A 14,311-nucleotide genomic window follows, 5' to 3' on the forward strand; every position below is an offset into this window, starting at 1 on the left:
AAATGCAATACATTTGAAAATGTATTCTCTCGTTATTTTCATCTGAATGATATCTGTCGGAAAGTCTTTTATTTCCTGTCGTTTTATTTTGAAACTGTAGTGATGTCATTTCCTTTCCGAGCGCATCACATCCTCATTCCCGACTCCGCATTCTCTGGGATGGTGGCTCTCGTGTGCATAACCTAAGCAAAAGTAATTTCATCCTGCACTAAGATGCAAATATTGCCATCGGACTTGTTTAGATGTTGTTTACTTTCAACTGTTTTCCTACCACACACATACACATACCTATTTGTACACCAATGCCTGTACCCAAACTTCAATAATAAAGTTTGCTGGAATAATTTCTCCGTGCCCTTCTCTCTGACCGGAGCCCTGTCAAAGGAAACTGTCAGACCAGTATTATCCCCTTCAGAGTGTCCCACTCTATCACAATATCTGTGCATCATTAAATGTGAGCGAATGTTTGAATATTCTTTTTAACTCTTTAATGAAAATAATGTCAAAGTCGGTTAGAATAATCAAATGTAACAATTTATTATGTCAGGTAAATGTATCATGCCAATTTCATAATCAATTCAAAGATAATCGATACAAAACATCAAAAGCTCTGGAATAAATAGAAGAGATGCGAACCCGACATTAAAATACATGATGCTGAATTCTTTGAGGTCCTTCAACATCATGGGCTCATCTGAGTAACAGAAGGCCCCGAACCCTTTGCTGCATTCCATTATGTAGACAGAACCTCTTTCACATGGAAACATCTGCTAACAATGGGAATTTACATTCAGAGTTGACACCTTTTGGGGGGTAGGAGACCATTTGTCTAGAAACCACCTTCCTTTGTGTGCCAGTTATCTATAAACTCCTAAAAACCGTATTACCTTTTATTTGGAAATGAGCACTGAGACATTTCAAATGATACTAAATATGTATAATACTCAATGATAATCATTCACATTAAACCATTTAGATTCTTGGGTGAGTTTTTGGTGATCTTCACATGGGGGAGAAGGAGTGGGGGATGAGGGAAAGAGATGTATTCTGAGGTTCAAATGGTTCAAATGGTAATTTTCAGCAAGATCCTTTCTTCTCAGGGTCTGGTCGCTCCTTAACCAGACTGTCCGGCATTTTCTAATTTCTCAATTCTTACAAATATATATATATGCGCAGGCCTGTCGTCTTTCTTTAAAAACCAACCCTCAACAAACTACTTGTCTGGCTTTAAACATTTAAAATACAGAATTATTTATCGCTTCCACGTAGCCACGCAAACCGCAATTATCCTGACAACGCTTTATCTGTACTGAGGTAAAGCAAGGGAAGGAGGCCTTCACAGAATATAAATATGAACTGAATTAAAGTTAAACATATATATAAACTTTTTATTTCAGCTAGTTGACAAGGGAACATTTCTCAATTTAGAATAGATGAAAAATATAAAAATAATTGAGAGTTTTTAAAATTTATATCAATTTAGAGTAGATGAAGAAAATCAAGAAAATGTTTTTGAAATTAGTTTTGTTCTGTTTGTGGCGTCTGGGTGGTGAGTTTGAAATGTGTTTTTGAGACTTCAGTTGCTTCTGTTTTACTACTATGTAATACATTATTGGTGAAATTAGTCAGAGATGATTAACATTGACTGTTATTCTCAAGTATAGCATAAGCTATTGATTTTTAAAGTTTTGATGCAGGTCTAAACAATTTTTTTAAGGATATGTTAAATACATATGAAGCTAAAATACCCAACAGCATTAGTTTAAGTGTGACATTACTTTTATCTAAGTAAAAGTGTCTCTTTTTTTTTAGTTTCTGGTCCATGTAAAATTATGTTTTAATTAAGTATTACACAAACATTCAGCATGTTTTCTGTTTATACTGCTGCAGAATGTTATTCACTTCAGATTCAAAGAATTAAAGTATTTTAGTGAAACTTCATCAAACCGAAATCAAGTTATTTAAGCTTTAATCTGTGATCTCTCTCTGTTCTTCAGGTTTTAAATGTGTTTTCATGACTTCAGTTGTTTCTGTTCTGGTTAAATTAGTCAGAGAAGATTAACATTCACTGTTATTCTCATATTTATAGATATAATCAAACTGTGATTTTACTGTCAGATCAAGTTTGAATTCAGCTCTAAACTCAGTTATTATGGACTGATTAAATGAAATAATATAAATACGAAGCTCAGATACTCAACAGCATTAGTTTCAGTGTGACATTAAACATTAATTATAGTAAAAATGTATTTTTTTGTTATTTTTCCATTCATCAAAATTGGTCGTTGTAATGCTGCAGAATATTATTAATTTCACATTTAAATTATTAAAAGTATTTTAGTGAAGCTTCATTAAAACAACATCAAGTGATTTTAAAGCTTTAATCTGTGAAAAAACTCTGTTCTTCAGGAGTGATTGGTGAGTTAGTGTCAGTGATTGAGGGAGATTCAGTCACTATAAACTCTGATCTTACTGAAATGAAGGATTATAATCTGATTCAGTGGTGGTTTGGATATGAAAACACTTTAATAGCTGAAATCAATGCATCGGCCGACAGAATCACTGTATATGATGATGTTCTTGATGGGAGATTCAGAGACAGACTGAAGCTGGACAATCAAACTGGATCTCTGACCATCACAAACACCAGAACTGAACATGAAGGATATTATAAACTACTGATCAACAGTGAGATCAGAGAGAGATTTGTTCTCTTTGTCTTTGGTGAGTTAAATATCAGTTTCACATGTTTTATATTTTAATCAGCACAAAGATACAATTAATAATTCAAATCCCATTTTTATTTTGGTGTTTAATGATGATATTCATTTTAAATTTAAATTTCAAACAATTTACTTTTTTAAACCACCAAGTGACCGTCTTAATCTGTGACGAACCCTGTTCCTGTTTGTTCTCTCTCTGTGTGTGTGTGTGTGTGTGTGTGTGTGTGTGTGTGTGTGTGTGTGTGTGTGTGTATGTGTGTGTGTGTGTGTGTTGTGTGCATGTGTGTTTGTTTTATGATTTAGTCCTGGTGTCAGTGATGGAGGGAGATTCAGTCTCTCTATACTCTCCTCTTACTGAAATGAAGGATGATGATCTGATTCAGTGGAGGTTTGGAGATGAAAACACTTTAATAGCTGAAATCAATGAACAGGTCGACAGAATCACTGTATATGATGATGTTCTTGATGGGAGATTCAGAGACAGACTGAAGCTGGACAATCAAACTGGATCTCTGACCATCACAAACACCACAACTGAACATGATGGAGATTATAAACTACTGATGTATTCAGAAGGAAGATTCTCATCAAAATCATTCAGAGTTTCTGTCTATGGTGAGTAGAGATAATTTTTCTTCTCCCTCAAATATTCTTATTTACTATTTACATATTGAATTCTTGAATCGTTTACAATTTGAGATGACAGAACGTATAAAAACTCACATGGAACCGAATATAAGATTGTTGATTAGATTTGATCATATTTCTGTGTATTCAGAAATATTAGTTGATGTCGGCGCTGATATTAGTGTTTATTGACTGATCTGATCTCAGTTTGATGTGTTTATTCCTCAGACTCTGTCCACTGTTGTGGTCCTACTGAAGCTGTGATCCGATTGGTCCTCTCTGCTCTGGTGGGCGTGGCTACTGTCATTATTGTGGTTTATGAGATCAGATCCAGAAGAGCTGAAGGAGATCAAGCACATATTCACACATCAGGTACATGATTGATGATGTCATTTCTCACAAACTGATTTTGCATGTATAAATATCTGTGAGATTTATTAATTTACGGCTTTTTATGTTCTTCTTTTTCAGGAAGTATCGAAATCTAAAGCAGAACGCTGAACTTTAAAGGTTCTTCAAGTGTGTTTTTGTTCTTCCAGTGTTTTTTTCATAATGAATACGGATGATTATTTGAGTTTGTGCTCTCTTGCAGTGTCAGATTTTAACAGTGTCACTTTATTGTTTATATTTCACTTTATTTTTTATATTTCTCTCAGATACAACAAAAATGAATAAAGAGATAGACATATCTCACTTTACTACTGCTGTATATTTGCTGTATGTATTTCCTTGCCTTTATCAATAAAGTTTCTCACTCTGAGGTTCAAGAGTCTCTCCATGTTTTATTACATTTATTATGTCGAGCACCTCCTGGAGGAATACAGACTTTATATAGTTTAAAGATTTCAGAAGTGTGGAACATATAAAGCTTTACATTATTAAAATATTATTTAACTATACTGATACTGTTTTTATATCCACAATAATAAACAAACAACTTCCCCAGCTTCTCCTTTAACCCGAGAAAATACTGATTTTGGACACATTATAATATACATTGAGATCACAGTGAAATACATAAACACAACATATCGATGCTCCATTTCCTCCAACAGGGAACGATAAAGTCTTTAAATCTCTAGTGTGATTTGTCTCTGTGGTCTCGTCTGAGGAGCAACTCCTCCATCTAGTGGCTCACCCTGAACTCACATGTTATCAGGAGTTATTTACTCAGTCTCTGTAATGAGATCCAGTTTCTGAAATACTCAGACCAGTCCGTCTGGCACCAACAATCATGACACGTTTAAAGTCACTTAAATCACCATTCTTCCCCGTTCTGACGCTCAGTTTGAACTTCAGCAGATCGTCTTGATCACGGCCGTGTCCGAAATCCGAAACCCTTTTCCCTTAAATATGGCACTATTTGAGGGAACAGTACGATGTACATTTTAGGACATCCTCAGATCTCAGTCATATGGCGAAATGGCATTGGGCGAAACGTCCTCAGATGAAAGCTTCGAAGTTAGCTAAATAACACATTGCAACTATAGCTAGCTTGTATGTTGGCAAAGTGAAGTACAGCGAAGTTAAAGAAATCTTTTGAGCTGGACTGTGTTTTTATAAGCACAACGCTGCATTGTGTTCAGAGGTTACCAGTGAAACAGCTTTATTTCTGCTGATCCACAAGCGCCATCTACTGTCAGAGAGTCCATTACATTTCCATTCGGCCCGTCGCTGTTTTTCTGCAGACCAATGTGGAAAATGTCATGTTCTCTTCTGTATAGAACTGAACCAGTGTAACATTTAGTTAAAACTGTAAGAATAAAATATTTCCGGTACAGCTTTTTTTTTTTTCTAAAAGTTGTACAAAAGACAACCTTAACAACCATATAGTAGAAAATGAAGTTAGAATTCCAATCAAAGCAGTTAACATTACCACTGTTTTGGGAATGATCATAAATGTGCATGGCTTCTCTTACCTGTCACACACCTCAACGGCACTACACGTCCCAGCATCCCTCTTGTTTCTCACCTGCGCACTATCAGCCATCACCAGATCACCTAATTACATCAGCACCTGCACATCATCATCTACACACTATAAAGAGGCACTTCTCCTTCACTCCATGGTCTGGTCTTGTCCCTACGTGATCTCACAGACGCGAACCAAAAACTTACCAGTTTGCTACTTACCTCGAAGAGCCATCATCTGTCATCAGTCTTCTGTATCCACAGTCATCATCTACATACAAGAGATCAAGATCACCATCCAGTTCATTATCTAGTTCAAGTTCTTCAATATCCACTCACCAGTCATCTCTGCTGCTCCACTCTGTGCCTCTGTTCAAATAAAACCTGTTATTGAACTACTTACCTGTCTGCTTCTCACAATACCGTGACACTACCACTGCTATGCAGAAGACCTGAAGCTCTATCTGTAATCTCCACCTGATGATCCCGTCAGTTTGTATTCAGACATTTCTGCCTGGATGAAGGAGCATCATCTACAGGTCAGCCGTGCAAAGATGGAGATCCTTGTATCTCCTACTGACCCATCAGTTGACCACAACCTCACTGTGTAACTGAGGTCCACAACACTAACACCAACCAGGACAGCAAGGATCCACTCCATAAAACGAGGCATTGGAAAGTTTGTAAGTACATCAGGAGTTTATTTAAATAACATTTGTCTGATGGCTAATGCTACCGCTATTCTGGATGTCGAGGTCACCTCTGTGATTTGGGAAAAGCCCGTAAAAGTTCTTTGCAAAAGAGTTTGGCTCGAGGTCATGGTGCAAAGGACCTTAGGTTGAAATTACTCTGAACCATCCCTTTAATATATAAATCTATATAGAAGTAATGCATTGAATAGGCCTAATACGTTTTTTAAGTGTATTGACTTTAAACGTGAAAGAGTGTAGACCTATAACTACTGTGTACAAATAGAATCGCAATGTTGAAACTTTTTTATATTATTTTATAAAAGACGCTGATAATAAAATAGTGATTTGAAATAGAGAAATGTTGTGTTTGTGGTACAGCCGTAGATCAGTTGCGCACTGCAAACGCAGCACATGTGAAAGCACAACAGCGCGTGCTGCTCCTGCACTGCATACACACTGCACACGGAGTGTGTGTGAAACCGGTCTCCTGCAAAATTATTAGTTAATTACTCATTAATTGTACATTATTTTTCTGATAGATCGACAGTTCATCCAGCAGGAGGCGCTCAGTGGTTCAGAGGCTTTTTTTGGAGACTTGTGGTTCACTAAAATCTTGGAATATTTTGGCTCAATCTTTTGAAAATGTTTTTTTTTTTTTTTTGAGCCTTGTTACCGTTAGTATACAGGATAGTGTACGCTTGTCATACTTGTATTTCAGGAAAACATTGATCCAGGCCTCTACACTTCTCAGTTTCTTCAGAAGAGAAGACCAAGGTAAACTCACATGTGTTTCAAAAGTGTTATTTTGCTCAGATTTGCCAAAATGCCAAAGTCTGCATTCATAAAACCTAGAGATCTTGTTGTAAACCCAGATTTTGCAAACCCCAAATCTCTGATAACAACTGCAAATTTGTCTAAATGAACAATAACATTTACAGGTTACAGTGCTTTTTCTCATTAACATTCACTCATGAATTTGATTGTAACAATGCAGGCAAACGGGGTCAAATCAAAGGCAAATCTTAAGGGTCATGGATTTGATTGCTCATTTCAAACGATCCTTTCACCCTCTGCCTTCTCTGCTATCACTGGACTGTTTTTATTTTTCTCTTTCTCTCTCTGAAGATTTTAATATGCAGAGGCTTGAGGACCTTCTACGGGATTCAGAGAGCATTGATGGGCAAGATTTTGCTCAGCAGCCATCTTTGTCCAGTTGGTGTCAAAGACAGAAAGGGGTCCAACGATGCTGGCAACAGGCGAGGCCACAAAACATTCATAACTTGTTGTCAGCTGAGAACATTGTCCAGATAAAGTGCAACCACTGTCACGTGACAGAAGCCATCATCCGTTGCATGGAATGTTTGCCCTCAGAGTGGTTTTGTGCAGACTGTGATCAACTGGTACATAAACGCCACACTCTGCACAGTAGGCAGACCACCATGTATGGCTTTTATAAATACATTCCCCCAACAGAGTTTGTGAAACTCCATGATGATAAGTACATCATCTGTGAACAAGGTTGGTGTCTCTCTTTCAGTTGATTTGCAGTTTTTCATCAACACACAACATAATTCATTATGTTTTCCAAGTACTTGCTAACAATCCAAACATTCTTTAATGTCATCCTGATTGTCCTTTGCTCTTTCAGATTGTTTGCTGCCAGCAGCCTTTCCTCAAAATATATGCTCCTGTGACACTGGAGATGTTGCAATCTCTGTTGGTAGATCCATCATACTGGTTTCCATAAATGGTAGGATTGGGTAAAAAAATATTGTTTATCTAACATTACTTTAGTTCCTTGTTAGTTATTTGTCTTTCATGTGCTCTCAGGCCGTTATAATCTTCACGTTCCGGTGCTAACATGCAAACATTGCAATAAGCAATGGGCTCCAGAAGTCAGTGACTTTGTAAGGAGTGGTTACTGGCCCGCTACCATGCAAGCACAGACACTTTTCCACCAAGATCTGTTCCATTCCTTTGAAGCTATGAAGACAACAGCTCCAGGAATGTCAGTGAAAGCCTTCACAGCAATGTTGGACCAGAGAACAAAGCGGTTTGGAAGAGTGAGTGAAAATTTGAAGCTGAAAGACAAATGCATTCGTTATTATAACGAGGTTATAAGTTATTATAAGTAGCTGTAAGGCTAGACAGTATGGCAAAAAGGGTGTTCGAGTCCAAACAGGGCGCAAATTCAAATATACCCACATATGAAGTCAAGTTCCACAAGTGGCTGTAATATTTCAGGTTACTGAAATTAACTGAACTGAAGACCATATTAGACAGCATTGCCAATTGCATCCTTTTTTTGGGTTTGAAAAGGTACATTGACAAAACATAAATGGGGTGACCTTATAGTTCATTGTCATTTAAAGTTGTTCTATAAATTGTTTTTCAGACTGGCAAAGTGAATGCAGATGCTTTTCAGAGGAGCTTTCTGCAATTTGTGTACTGCAACTCTGAAGAGGACCAACTTCTGGAAAAGGAGCCATTTGTCTGTCCAGCCTGTAGTCCTGAAATGGTGGCTGTTTCAGTGGATGGCAACAGAAAACTCTACAGGTTCCAGAAAGCAAACCAGTGAGTTTTGTGTACATATTAAAAACAGCCAATGTAGTTAATGTATGTACTTGCTATTAACATTATAATAATAATATAGTTCTCATTTTATTTAAAATTAAGCTGTTGATACTGTAGCTGTTGAATATAATGTCCATGTTAGACTTTGTAACCTTGTTTCTAAAAAAAGTGTCATATAAATACAATTATTATAATTTATTATTATTATGTAAAACTTCTTACTACAGTGGTTATCCAGAATACATTTTGTTGTAGGAGTGAAGAGCCAGGGTTCTTTGATGGAGTGTTTTTATCCCAAGACTCTGAGGTGTCCAGTTTTGTTGAGGAAGTCCGGGGGGCTGTCAAGAGTGTAAGTTTTCAATCAGGCTGAGCAGCGGGTATCTCTGGCTTATTTTATAACTAATTGGAAGTAAAGTTGGAAACACTGTAGTCTTATTAGGTGTTCAGATGAGGGAATCTTTGATCAGGTGTTGAGATGGCAATGGTAGGTTGCTGATGTTAGCGATGAAATCGGACTTTCACAAAGAGTGAAGTTGCAGAGCTGGATGAAAAAATACAACTAGATTCTAATCCAGAGGGCACAGTATATCTATAGTATTGGTTGCCGCACATACAGTATATCTGACACAATTTCTGACAAAGTTAGAGTCTATTGCAATTATCCTCCTGCATGCTAAATGGCAAATAATTTCAATTGGTTTGTTATACTCCAGGGTGTTGCAGATGGAAGATGGGTCAGGCAATCAAAGACAAAATCTAATCAGACTGTAATTGTTGGTGTGTGTGAGTGTGCAGCCCTGCTATTTAACTTTTTACTTTGGTAGACGGCAGGAAGAGCGATGTGTGGGGACTCCCACTGGACAGCAGCAAGAGAGACATCAAAGCAGGCCAACAAGTTGGATGAAGAAGGTGTGGAAATTGCTGTATGCAGGCATGGATTCCTCCTCAAAGGTTGGTATTGGTCTTGATAAATTGCAATGAAAAATATTTGTAGATGAAACATCTGAAGCCTATTCTTCATCATTTCATTTTTCCAAAAGGTCTGAATATGTATAGAGGAGAAATCTTTGCATATCCAATGTTTCTCCAAAAAGAGTTCCAGGCTGCTGCATTTTTGGCCATGGATGTGACCTGCCGTTATGTGCCATACCTTGAGAAGGTGTCAGAGGCCCTGACTCATCTTCAACCTCTTAAGAAAATGAAACATTGCTTGTCCGTGATGCATGCCAAAGCCCACAATACAAAATGCGAGGTGATGCTTTTAACTATTTATTTCAGATATTTTAGCCAAAACAGGAACGCGGAAACTCCGCCCACAACATAATTGCACTTCCGTAACCTTATGCTGCCAAAAACTGAAGAAAAAAAGTTTTTTTCCAAGGAGAACTTATTAAAAGCGATAGCCTTAAAATGAACATAACGTATTTTTGAGTTATCAATTTGTTTTTCTGTGGAGAAATGTTGAAGATATCATTAAAAAAGCGGGTGTCTGTGAAGAAAATACTTCCGGGCGGAAGTACGTAATGCAAGCTACTACCATAGCAACGAACTAAAGATACAACCAGAGCATAAGATAATGCATTCACTGAGCGAAGATTATGAAAACAAAATGCAACTGTAAGGTTATTCTTAACACCAAAGCTGGCTATATACCTTGAGTACTACAAGGATTAAAAAGGTTACCCTTACGGAACAAAAATATATTGGAATATACTGCAAAATATTATAATATATTAATATAACTTATATTTCATATAACGTTACATATGCGAAACTAACGTTAGTGCTTAACGTTATATTTGTCAATACACTGCAATATGCATTGACCATGTATGGCTATATATATATATATTGATACATATTAAATATTTATAAATGCAAACAAAAATATCATTACATGTAATTTTCGCAGTTTTATCTTTTTTTTTTTTTTTACAGTCTATGAGCTTTATCTATTGTGTACATTGCACATATCTGTTCCCATAAATGTGAATGTGTATTATACACACATATATACACCCATTCACGGAATGAGTTACAATCAGTGGTTCCAAAAGACTTCTAGTTCCCAGCATGGTTTGCCTCCATGTTAAAAGACAGTAAATGTTAAAAATAAGTGTTATTTCATATGTTTTGCTCAATATGAATAAAGGGGGATACCAATTTGTGTGTAATGTTCTATTATTTTGGTATTTAAACATTTTTGGGGTTACTATTGTACATGCAGGTGTGCTTGTGCTTTATTAACTAGCTTGAAATATGCGGCCAGAAAAAGGTGAAAATTAAACTTTGTTATAGGACAAAATGAAAGATATTTATACACCCCCTCAAGTACTCCAGTAACAATGTCAATTCCATGTTTTCAGAGAGGGACAAACAACAACAAAACTCGCAACAGAACTTTTATTGTGAAATGCTCATAGGAAATGCCAGACAATGCAAACTAGATTTTCTGGGTGAAAGGTTGTGAAAAAGGCAAACTGCACAATAAAACGATTGGCCTTTTGGATGATGGAAATATTGGATGCGATGAGGTCCTTCCCAACACCCAGCCCTAATGAACAAATAATGAAACAGATTTATAAACAAATACTACTTAATTTACAACATTTATGTAATTAATTCTATGCAATACAACTTTATTGTTGTCCACATGGCCCAGTTTAATGGACACAACATTTGTTTCAGAACATTTGTTTCTTTGCACCATCAATGTGACAACAGTATTTTTAGTAGACCTTCCTTTATGACACAGTCATTCTGATGTTCTCCTGTGGTTCCCAAGATGGGGGCCAGGCCTTTTGGCTGAAAAAATGGCAAAATAAAACGTAAAGAAATTATGCATTCAATTTCTGAAATAGGTTAAATATAAGGATAGCCTCTGACATGGTTTATAAACCATGATAGGCTTTACAAATTTCCCAGACAGAATGGGGTGGAGAAAGCAGAAGAGAATGTATATTTATATCCAAATTATATTATTGTCACTTTGTAATGACATTTTAAACTGTACATGTATGTTGTAGTTGTGTAGCTTAATCTCTCTGTAGGCAAAAACAGATGCCACATGTGGAGAGGTCTTAGTTCATCCGAATTAAGCAGCCCGTCTGACTTTCCAAAAAGAAATGTAACAGTGGTCCAGGCGCTTATTACATAAACTTAAATAACTCTCAATTCATGGTAAATCAGACAGGCTTCTTAATTAGGTTAACTGTCCCTTTAAGGACAACTCACAAGTCAACAAGTAAGCAAGAAAGCTGATGTTACCATGAAGGACACGGGAGCCAATGGACCAAGACTTCTTTACAGCCCTTGGGAAGAGGGTAAAAGACAAACCTAAGTCATACTTTTATTTCATAATGAAATATTTCATTTAATTTTTCCTCCCAGCCTCTAAAAATCAATTGCCATATAAATACCAATACATCAAAGTTTTGGTTTGAATTGTTTAATCATTTTACAGTTTGAGTATAAAAGACCATATAAAAACTCACTTGGAACTGAAAATAATATTGTTGATTAGATTTGATCATATTTCTGTGTATTCGGAAATATTAGTTGATGTCAGCGCTGATATTAGTGTTTATTGACTGATCTGATCTCAGTTTGATGTGTTTATTCCTCAGACTCTGTCCACTGTTGTGGTCCTACTGAAGCTGTGATCCGATTGGTCCTCTCTGCTCTGGTGGGCGTGGCTACTGTCATTATTGTGGTTTATGAGATCAGATCCAGAAGAGCTGAACGAGATCAAGCACATATTCACACATCAGGTACATGATTGATGATGTCATATCTCACAAACTAATTTTGCATGTATAAATATCTGTGAGATTTATTACTTTATGGCTTTTTATGTTCATCTTTTTCAGGAAGTATCGAAATCTAAAGCAGAACGCTGAACTTTAAAGGTTCTTCAAGTGTGTTTTTGTTCTTCTGGTGTTTATTTTTTTTATTTTTTTTATAATAAATACTGATGATTATTTGAGTTTGTGCTTTCAGTGGCAGATTTTTACAGTGTCACTTTATTGTTTATATTTCACTTTATTGTTTATAACTTCTCTCAGATACCATAAATATATATATATATATATATATATATATTGTTAAGTGAACATGCAATTTATTCTATTAGAACGCCTCATATATATGGGCTGATATGATATTAATCACCATTGTAGTTTTAGAAGTGAAATATATATGCAATTTATTCTGTATTAATCGGTGACCTTCATAAAGTATGTATGTTACTAACTAACTGTATAACCAAGTAGAATAGAGTGTTGTATAAGAAAAGACACTGTAGCTTGTTTTGTAAAAGTCTTTTATTGGTAAATCTGATTTATTAAGAAAGAGACAATGCAAATTGTTTTGTAAAAGTCTGTTATTTGTGAATCCGGTTTATTAAGAACAGACAATGCAACTTGTTTGGTAAAAGCCTTTATTGTTAAATTGTTTTATTACGAAAGACAATGGAGACGATTCTGTAAAGGTCTTTATTATTGAACTGTTGTATTTAGAGAGACATTGTATCTTGTAATTGTAATAATCTTTATTGTAATAATGCATGCAATAATGTACTCATGTTTAAGCATTTAATCAATAGATAGAAGTAACATAGTGAAAAGCATGTAACTTAGCAAAGTAGAAATGGCAAGCATTACCCGTTTGATGAGGAGCAGGAGACGCAGGAGAAAGGCAGAGGGTCCAGAGCAGCAAACAAAGGAGAACAAAGGAAAGAGCTTTATATATGGAGTTACAAGGGGGTTTCCAGAACGGAGGACAGTTCAAGACTTCGGATTGGACAGATCTGTAAAGGACTGAATCTGTGCGGAGGGCATGTGGACTATAAAAAGTATTGTAAAGAATGTCAAAGTTAGACACTGTTTCACCAAGGACGGCCTCTCCGGTGTTAGATGCCTTGCCATTGTGCCTCATGAAGATGAAAGCTTGTAAATTATTTGGTTTTGATTTACTTTTATTTTTATTTTATATATTAGTACCCTTTATGTAAACTAGTTAACCTGTATTTAATAAAAATTACATTTAATTGAAATTAAGAAGCTCGCCTGCTTTAAGTCTCTGTTTTACCAAATATTGAGCTGATCTAAACCACGGAGCAGTCTTTCGACTGAATTGTAAGTATGGAAATTTATATACTTATTGTTTAGAACGAATTCGACTGACTTTACCTAACCTGAGAATAAACAAAATAAGGTAGAAGGTGTCTATATTTAATACCCAAACAAGGGGTTAAATTAAGCACCATAAAACAATATATATATATATATATATATATATATATATATATATATATATATATATATATATATATATGAATAAAGAGACACACAGATCTCACTTTACTACTGCTGTATATTTGTCATATGCATTTTATTGCCTTTATCAATAAAGTTTCTCACTCTGAGGTTCAAGAGTCTCTCATGATTTATTCAGAGGAATACAAACTTTTTGTATATTTTAAATATTTCACTGTAGATCTAATCGATAGCAAACACGATGTGATGTGTTATGTGTATGCCAGGTTAAAGAGATGTGTCTTTACTCTTGATTTAAACTGACAGAGTGTGTCTGCTTCACAAAGCTAGGAAGACTATTCCAGTGTTTTGGCTCTAAATAGGAAAAGGATCTACCGCCTCCAGTGTATTTTGATATTCCAGTTATTATCAACTGGCCAGAACTGAGAGACTGCAGTGGATGCGAAGGACTATAAAGTGATAAAAGCTCGCTCAAGTACTGAGGAGCTAAACCATTCAGGGCCTATAC

The sequence above is a fragment of the Scardinius erythrophthalmus genome (assembly GCF_964197995.2).
Source record: "Scardinius erythrophthalmus genome assembly, chromosome: 14".
Taxonomy (NCBI): Eukaryota; Metazoa; Chordata; class Actinopteri; order Cypriniformes; family Leuciscidae; genus Scardinius; species Scardinius erythrophthalmus.